Below are 10304 nucleotides of genomic sequence, written 5' to 3' on the forward strand. Positions count from 1 at the left end.
AAGAGAGAGAGGGAGACTGAGAGGGAGAGGGGAAGACAGGCCGGCGAGTGGGGATTTAATGGCTGGTGGTCAGATAGGCCGATAAATCCGTGCTGTGTTTGATGTTATTCATGAAAAGGTTAGATATCAGTGCAAAAAATGCAGAAAATAATCAAAGTGCATACTGTATTGTACAACCACTACTACTACTGATCCTAATATTGTCTCTGATGCTGGTGGTGCTATAATTACTTCTACTGCTGCTGCTGCTTCTATGACAGAGAAATATCAAAGACAAATAACTTAATTTCACTAACATTTCTTTCCTAACCCCTCAACATCCTTTTTGTTTTGACCTCGTGAAAAAAAAGTGACATTGATTTTTCTCGTTGGAACTGTAAGGCAAGTTTGTAGGCCTTGGCAGACCCTTGGGAGACCTTTGGGAGACCCTTGGGAGACCCTTGGCGAACCCTTGGCAGACCCTTGGCAGACCCTTGGAAGACCCTTGGCAGACCCTTGGGAGACACTTGGGAGATCCTTGGCAGACCCTTGGCAGATCCTTGGAAGACCCTTGGCAGACCCTTGGCAGATCCTTGGAAGACCCTTGGCAGACCCTTGTAAGACCCTTGGCAGACCCTTGGCGGACTCTTGGCATATCCTTGGCAGACCCTTGGCGGACCCTTGGCATATCCTTGGCAGACCCTTGGCGGACCCTTGGCAGATCCTTGGCGGATCCTTAGCAGACCTTTGGCAGACCCTTGGCAGACCCTTGGGAGACCCTTGGAAGATCCTTGGAAGACCCTTGGCAGACCCTTGGAAGACCATTGGCAGACCCTTTGCGGACCCTTGGCAGACTCTTGGAAGACCATTGGCAAACCCTTGGTGGACACTTGGCGGACCGTTGGCGGACCCTTGGCATATCCTTGGCATACCCTTTCCCAGTGCAGCCTCTCGACAAAGGCGTCGCCCTTTATTGACAAGGAGGCCAATAAATCTCCCTTCCGCCAACACTCCGCTTTTATCTGTCCGCCGCCCATACATTTCCCGCAGCGTCTCTCACTTTTATCTCTTCCATCTCCATGTGTCCCTTTTTCCTTCCCTTTTTCGCCCCTCGTTCGTCAGATTCGTTTCTGCCTATTTTACTTGCCCTTCGCTTCCTTTGATGTTGTTTTGGTATTCTTTCTCCTCTTTCTTTGTATTCATCTTTTCTGTTTTTGTTCGTTATGCTCTCTCTCTCTCTCTCTCTCTCTCTCTCTCTCTCTCTCTCTCTCTCTCTCTCTCTCTCTCTCTCTCTCTCTCTCTCTCTCTCTCTCTCTCTCTCTCTCTCTCTCTCTCTCTCTCTCTCTCTCTCTCTCTCTCTCTCTCTCTCTCTCTCTCTCTCTCTCTCTCTCTCTCTCTCTCTCTCTCTCTCTCTCTCTCCAAGACCCTTAACATCTTGTTCTCATTGCCTTTGTATCGTATCGCCTGTCTGTCTGTTGTTATCTTTCACTTTTTGCTTTCTTTCCTTTGCTTCGGTTTTTCTTCTTTATTGCTGCCTCCGCTCCGCCCCCTCCGTACCGACGCTTTAGTTTGTCTTTCTTCTCTCTCTCTCTCTCTCTCTCTCTCTCTCTCTCTCTCTCTCTCTCTCTCTCTCTCTCTCTCTCTCTCTCTCTCTCTCTCTCTCTCTCTCTCTCTCTCTCTCTCTCTCTCTCTCTCTCTCTCTCTCTCTCTCTCTCTCTCTCTCTCTCTCTCTCTCTCTCTCTCTCTCTCTCTCTCTCTCTCTCTCTCTTCTGACCTTCATTTCATCCCAACGTCCACCTTTGATTTTTATTCTCTCTACTCTTGTCACGCAACGCACGTCCCTCGTCTCCCTTGTCTTGGTGGGAAGCAATTTCTTGTATCCAGAGTTATAACTAATTTTGATTCTCACACACCAACGTTTTATTCCGTTTAGAAAATTTTAAACCTTCGTAAATCGAGTCTATTTTTTGACTGGTGGTGGTGGTGGTGGTGGTGATCGTCGTTTTTTTGCTTCTTTTTTCTTTCCATTTTCCTCTTTTCTTGGTCCTCGTCCTTTTTTCTCGTTCACTTTTCTTTCTTTCGTACTAATTACATATATATTTTCAAAGGGGAAGTTTTTTTTTATTTTTATTTATTTATTTATTTATTTATTTATTTATTTATTTATTTTATTTTGTGTGTGTGTGTGTGTGTGTGTGTCCACGTGCCGGCGAGTGGATGTGTGCACTTTTTTTCCGTACTTTTCTCGACACATTGCAATTTGAATATTTTCCCTTTTAATCCAGTATTGTTTTTTCCACTTCGCCTTTGTTTTGCTTTTATTTTTCGGACTTTTGACCCAACCCACTTGTTGCTTCCGGGTCCAGTCATGAGGGAGGGAGGGAGGGAGGGAGGGAGGGAGGGAGGGAGCGAGCCATTATTCTCATTAAAGGCTTTGGGGAATTAATGTGTATTTGTATTTCGTTTATCATATAAATGTTTCAAATACTCTAATTACGTCTATCTGTTTTTTATGAATGTTTTAAAAAGTTATCTCTTATCGTTTTAACTTCGTGGTGTTTTCCTATATAGTTTTATTTAATGTGTGCTTTAATGCTTGTTTGTTCTTAGCTGTTTGCTTATTGTGTACATCAAGAAGATTTAGATTTTGTGTCCTTAGCTTCTTGCTGATTTCTTATGTCCGAGTACCGTGACCTTGAATGTTTTGCTTTTACTCCACAACTAACAAAAATGAGTTTGCTTATCAGAGTAAAGGAAGAAAACATTCATTACTCTCATCAACCTACAAGAACACACATCATTACCAGCGACAAACCAAACTCTTCAGGAGACACATCCCTGGCGTGCCGCGTGGCGTCGCTCTGAGCGGTGAGGTGTGAGAGAAGGACAGACGGCTGGCGCGGCACCAGTCTGGAGGCAAGTAATGAAAGACTGAAATCTTAGGAGGCGACGTTAATCAGACACATGAGAGCGAATGGAGGCGGATCACTTGGGGGAGCCGTTTAATTTGATTCTTGTTGGGTTCATGAGCGGCGGGAGAGAGACGTTCTATCTTCCTCTCTTAGCCGCGGGAGGCTGACGATCCGCACGCCTGTCGTCTGTGCCAGCGGGGGTGAGGCGTGTGTGTGCTGTGAGGCGAGGTCGGGCTGCAGGCGAGGCAGATTAAAGGAAATGAGGTTGAATCCAGGCCATCTCTGACGCGGAGTGAAGCCGCCGCCGCATGTCACCACAGCCTGGCGGGGCGGCGGCGGGCGGTGGGTGCTCTTCTGCATATTTATAGCGGCACTTCTCGAACACCTGGTGCGGGCCGGGAGCCGTTCCTTCTCGGGCTCGCTCACGCCGGTAATGTGGCATTTTTCTCCTGTGCTCAGTGTAGATTATGGCCTCGTTAGTGCTCGTGGTGACACTTCTGCCTCTCCTTCATCCTGCGTCTCTCCCCTTGCTCATCAAACACATCTCTTCAGGAAACACAATTGGCTTCCTTATTTTGTACATCTGCATTTACGAGTTTCCCCAAGCCCGATATATGCCTTTGATATGTATTAATGTATGCATCCCCGGCAGCAGTATATAATGCTGGGGCGAGGGCAGGGAGGGAGGGCAGGGATGCTCACGTATTCATGGTGCAAGGGGCTATTTTGGCTTTGCATGTTGAGGTCTTTGTTGCCATCCCCAGCTTGGTTTCTTATCATGAATAATTCGAAGCAGCCTGCAATTGCGTTCGTGAAAGAGAGAGAGAGAGAGAGAGAGAGAGAGAGAGAGAGAGAGAGAGAGAGAGAGAGAGAGAGAGAGAGAGAGAGAGAGAGAGAGAGAGAGAGTCAAAATGAAATAAAAATAGCGAAATACAAGGAGTGCATCGCCTAATATAACGAATGTACCGCATACGGAAGTCTCACACAACTTGGTGAGAGAAGCTGGTGTCGGTAATGTTGACTGAGGGGCCTCGAGTATCGCGTAAATTACACCTGTTGCTGGTTCCTCCACAGCACACCTTGTCAACAGGAACCAAGACATGAAAGGCTGGTCGAGTTCAATGAATCACCGGGAAAATATGAAAATATGATATTGGCGAAGGAGGATTAGTGAGTGCTTTGTGCATTGCGAGTCGAGTGGTATTGAGCTGCTCCTTCACGTGGCCTACTTAGGGTGACATCAATGGCGGGAACCAAATATTGATAGTCAGGAAAATCAACCAGACTCAGAGAGGGATACGTGAAAGATTTAATTTGATTGGTTTTTGACAGGAATAGGCAGTTTGTTTGATTTTCGTTATAAGAGGGAGCGTCGCTTAATTTGTTTGATTGTAGAGGAGCTATCAATTAATTTGTTTGATTTTAGATATAGGAGTGTCACCTGATTTGTTCCATTTTCGTTATGAGAGGAAATGTCTCTTGATTTGTCTAATTTTCGGAACAGAGGAACTGTCTCAATGTCTGATTTTCGAGTTACGAGAATTTGCTTTATTTGTTCGACTTTCTAGGTGAGAGGAACTTTCACTGGATATGTTTTACTTTTAAGGTAAAAGGAACTGTTGTTTAATTTGTTCTACTTTTTTTTGTTTTGTTTGTTTAAGAGGAGATGCCACTACGTATTACATTCTTTTATCATCTAGGTAAGAGGAATTGTCTCACCATCTTGTTACACTGGAATGAATATCTTTTCGTATCCTAAAATCCATATCTCGTGACCTGTTATTAATATTTATTTGTACTTTTATCCTTACTCGTACATTAATGTCGGAAAGTTTTATTAAAGTTAAGAAGGTCGATCATAAAGCATTAATAAAGCTCGAAACTTTCATTCCCTCGGGGCGTTTGGGAGGTGGACGAAATGTTGCTCCTTTAATGTATCTGATCCGGTGATATTAATTCTGAGCTACAAAGAGTCATAAATCAACGAGGGAGAGTTCGTAGTTTCCACACATTTTTGTATCAGGAATAATGTCTCGGTCGTAAAGAAGAGATATTTTGTAAGGGAACATAATAACTCCGGATCGAGTTTTGTGTAAATACGTACAGTTTATTCAGTTATTTGTAGCAAACAAGGGGATGTCTGCATTATACGTCCTCTTTGCAGTGTGATACTCTTATTTGTTTCTTTCTGTTTGATTTGAAATGCGTATTATGTTCCTTGTTGCAGTTTTTTTTTTATTGTACTACAGTTGCTATAAAACAACTTGCGTGGCATTACTGGTGAAAGACATTGATTACATGACATAAACGTCAAAGAACGAATAAGTTTTAAGTTTTTATATTTTATTTTCATTAAATATTTTATTGTTTACTACTTAATTAAAGTTTTACGAAACAGAGTCTTTTAATTCATCTTTATGAGATGAAATAGCAGGATTCTGGTTGTCTTTTTAGTGTTGCAACCACAGCATTATTTATTTATTTATTTATTTATTTATTCTTAGTTGATAATCATTTTCATTCGCTTCTCGTTCATATTGTTTAGGATTTACTATTTGGGATAGATAACATATTAAAAATGTCTGGCTTAGTTATATTTAGTGACTTGACAATTGACAATGGCTGACATTTTTCTGTTAGAATATATCGAGCTTCTCTTTTATGTGACTCCTTGAATAAAATGTATATGTAACTGCATTTTTCTCTGGCTGGAACCTCACGGCGGGATAGTCTCTCTCCTCACTCACACGGTTTGCAGCGAAGTATTGTGTAGTGTTTCTTGGTGTAAATTTTTGTGTCACGTTTTGTATTACAGCCTCATATTACCGTTGGCTTCAGTATTGTCGGAAAGTGTCTCGTTTTCCCAGCAACGTTGGAGGAAACCAATGGAAGAACTGGAGAGAGAAATCTTGGTTATTCTATTCATTGTACTATGTTATGTGTAGAAACATTCAGTCTTCTTTCTGCGCTCTCATGCTATTTAATACTCTTGTTAGGCGAGGGTTGTGATTTTGCGTTATTTATGTAGTATTCTTTATTTCTGTTTCCTTTCATGCAAGACTTTTAAACTTTACGTGAAAATTTGATATACCAACGCCTGTTCTCTTTCACTTAATTAAATTTTATTTCCTTTACTGAGAGTTGACTTGGACGTTTCATATCAGCGCTTGTTTGATGAAGTTTCCTGAAGTTAGGCTTCCGTATATTTTTTTTATCTCATAAAATATCTTATTTTCTCATGAAATGTAAACCATACCTCGCATGTTAAGAGCTCTCCTTTCACATATGAATTCTAAAGAAGCTAGATTCATAAGTTTTCGTATTCTCACCTTCCTATCCTCATCTTCTTTCCTTCATCCTTCCTTTCCTCATCCGTCTATTTTTCTCTCTTAAAAGATCTTACACACTCTTGTAAATATAAACCACGCCTCGCATGCTAAGAGCCTTCCTTTCATGCATTTACTCCAAACACGGTAGATTCAACAGATATTTATATTTTCACTTTCTTTCCTCACCCCTTACATCTCTTCCGTTTGCTATTTTTCTCACAAAATATATTTTTTAACTCTTCCAAATGTAAACCACACATCGCATGAATTCTCCTTCACTCCTTTCACATTCTAATTCTAAACACGGTAGATTCAACAATTTCTCTTATTCTCACCTTCCTTTCCTCACCTCCTTCCATCTCTCACGGCTCACTATTTCTCACTGTTATCTTCACGTGAAAGTTGAAGACCTCCTGGAAACCTGCCACGGGAAAGAAAGAATGGATGTGGGTCAGGATGGCGAGGACAAGACAGTGAGCCGGATCAAGAAACTCGTCGCGTGGAAGTGGAATAGATGAACAGCTGACAGCGAAGGAAGGAGACGGAGCAAATTGTTGGCCTTCAGCTGACGTGTGATACTGATTCCGTTCTTGCGCTCCTTTCTTAGTGTCTTTCTTGTATCTCTCTCTCTCTCTCTCTCTCTCTCTCTCTCTCTCTCTCTCTCTCTCTCTCTCTCTCTCTCTCTCTCTCTCTCTCTCTCTCTCTCTCTCTCTCTCTCTCTCTCTCTCTCTCTCTCTCTCTCTCTCTCTCTCTCTCTCTCTCTCTCTCTCTCTCTCTCTCTCTCTCTCTCTCTCTCTCTCTCTCAGACACACACACGCACACGCACGCACACACACAACGGAAGACACAGGTGGGTGAACTGGGGAGGGGGGAAGCAGTCTGTCTGGACCTGCCAACCAACAAGAGACGCGGAGAGTCTTGAGCGGCTTAGAGGCAGCAAAACCCTCCCTTATCCTGTCCGGCGCCTTCCAAAGCCTCCCCGTCTGAATTTTCAAGTGGAAGAATATTTTAAGTGGTCGACTTAGTGGCTCAAATCGCCGCCACGCGCATCATCTTGTCCATCCTCGCAAGCCACTTTTCAAGCCACTTTTACTCCACTGCTTCCGCATCCCTGCCTCCTCCACCGACATCCACCACCGCCACTTCTTCAATGACTCAGTGGATGAAACGCTTACGTGTGGAAGAATTAAAGTCACCAGGGAAAGAAGCTTTGGCCTGTGCTGGACTTCTATTAATCTTCTGAGGTCGTGAATCAAGTGTCCTCCCTCCCCTTGTCGCTCTTGAGGCTAATGCTCGCGGGTTCTCGGGGAAGGGAAGGGTGGAGGCGAGACGGTCAGCTGGTGTGAAGAGTCTCGCGTGTTGACGTATGGGTGGTGGTAGTGGCGGGAGTGGTGATTGCGTTGTCGCTGCTTGTGTGAAGAAAAGATTAAAGGTTATGTTGACTTTTGGGTGTAATGTCGAAGGGAAGAAAATGGTGGATCTTGCGAGTGTTCTGGATATAAGCGTAAAATGTGGAAGGAGAATCGTGTTGAGTGTTGCGTATGGGGCTTAAGATTAAGTTAAATAAAATTATGAATGTGTTGATAGTTGTATGGATAGCGGGTGTGAGGAAGATAGGTAAAGAAAATAATTGATAAGATCCTTGGTAATAGTTTGGATTACAATGGGAGTAAGTCATCAACAATAGCACTCATTATTAGGAAAGATTTATTTATTTTTTTTACATAAGACGAGTATAAATGAGATGAAAAAGGGGAGAGGGTATTGATATAGTGTCTAGGATAAAAAAAAAGAGTAAGAATCATCGGAATTACTATCTTACCATTATATAAGTGCATTTTTTTATAGAACTTATGAAATGTACTGGTAAAAATTGTGAAAAGAAAAAAAGTGAAGGTATTCTTGTAGCGCTTAGACTAAGAATGACGATGGAAGATATCGCAGTGATCCTTTTGTCGTTTTAAAAGAAATATCTCCATTTTTACTGTTGAAAACTTTAAAAAATGTACAGATAATAAAAAAAAAGTAGAAGAGAAGGTATAGTTGTATTTAGGGCAAAACTGAGAAGAGGAGTTATCAAAATCATCACCTCTCCATATTTATTGTTAAGAACTTATAAAGCGTGCAGATAAAAAAAAAGTGCCAGTTGCCATACCATCAGATTAAGAACATCAATAAGAGTCGTCACGCTCATCACCTCCATGATCATCATAAAGACTGAGGCGGCGCGGATCACGGGGCACATAAAGGCGAGGTCAGATTCATCCCTTTCATCGTGCGAGGGTTTAATTAATTTTTGTTAAGTAATTGTCGCTGTACAGTAATGGAATTGTTGCTCGAATTAGCCAGGCTGACTCTCCCATGCTTTTTTTCCCCCACGGCTCCTGCTTAGATAAATGAATTAGGATAAAAGTTGGGCGCAGATTAGCAGAGAGGGAGGAGCGGCAGTAACATTGTGGGGGTGGGGGGCAGTTTAATGTAATGGTCCTCTTTCTGACCCACCACTCTCACCCCCACTAACCCTACTAGTTTCTTTTTGTCTGGCCATAAAGGTGGAGATAAAAGGACACTGCTGGGGTATAAACCTTTGCCAGTTGATGGGAAATATTGTTATTGCTTAAAAAAAAAGAGAGAAAAAATGGGAGGTTGTCGTGTATTATGCTAAAAAAGAAATGGTGGTAAAATGCTACAGCCAGTACCCGCGGCGCTCATCCCTACACACACACACACACACACGCACACACACACGCACAGCACTCCCCTCACACTCCTCTCGTATATATAAAGGGAACTCGGGTTTACACGCATTTCAACATTTTCTCCGGCAAAAGAATTGGAAAATAGCCTAACTTTTATGCAATCTGATAACTTTTAGCATTGAATGGCGGTGTTCTCATATGTGCAAGTTATTACCTTGGGGGAAAGCAAAGAACTGTAACAATGGAAGTGGGGACATGGGAGTGAGAGTGGGGGTGGGGGAGAGTAACAATATAAATCTTTACTTGAGATTAATATAAGTTTCATTCTTTCCCTTCCAAGAAAACGTAAGATTACTCCTTGCATGTTTTTGTTTTGCGAGGATCTGTATACCGTATATATATTTCATTGCATAAACGTGATGGTGGAAAGCGGAAAAAAATGCATAATTTACTGCAATGTCAACACGTTTTCTGGTGCGTTGCAGTTCTGGCATTAATTTACACTCTTTAATATTACGTATTTTTTTTTGTTATCCTACTCGTATTTCTCTTCCATTTCATCCAACTGGCTCGAATGCACGTAGATACGAAAGTTTACCTTAATATTCATGGTTCTTGGCGATGGGGCTTTAGAGGAGGCGTGTTTAGTGAGGCCAATCACCATAATATCGCCTCGCTAAGTTCTCCTCTTCCCGCATTACTGCAAGAAAAACAAGTCATGAAGGACCATTATGATGTGCGCTGGTTATTACGCCTGTGTGTGTGTGTGTGTGTGTGTGTGTGTGTGTGTGTGTGTGTGTGTGTGTGTGTGTGTGTGTGTTGCTTGGCTGCCTAATTTTTCCGAAACTTAGCGACTTTGCAAGCTATTACCAACATTTTCCCATTTTTCCCTTCGCCATCCCATTCGTGATTCGCCTACCGGGCACAGCAACAATAAAAGGGAGAGGCAACCAGAGGCTATTTCCAAGTTATAACAAGCAGAATTATGGGAGAGAGAGAGAGAGAGAGAGAGAGAGAGAGAGAGAGAGAGAGAGAGAGAGAGAGAGAGAGAGAGAGAGAGAGAGAGAGAGAGAGAGTTTATGATTCACCTCATTTCTTGTTTCCCTAGACGTCGCTTATTTCGATTTTCATTTGTATTTTTTTTTGTACCGATTATGATGATTGTCTTTCCTTCCCAAGTGATGCTTATTTGTTTTGTTAATCGTGACGCTTGCCGCTGTTGTTGTTACCTACAATAACGTGTGTTTGTATTGACCCTTTTAAGTTTAAGATCTTGTTCCTCTATTGTTTTGAGGCTTCTTATAAACGATGGTGGTTGTGGGTGATGGCGAAAGTGACGGTGGGCATAAGTCATGGTGGTGGTGATGGTAGTGGTAGTGACATAA

This window comes from Scylla paramamosain, chromosome 9 (genome assembly GCF_035594125.1).
Source record: "Scylla paramamosain isolate STU-SP2022 chromosome 9, ASM3559412v1, whole genome shotgun sequence".
In the NCBI taxonomy this organism is placed as follows: Eukaryota; Metazoa; Arthropoda; class Malacostraca; order Decapoda; family Portunidae; genus Scylla; species Scylla paramamosain.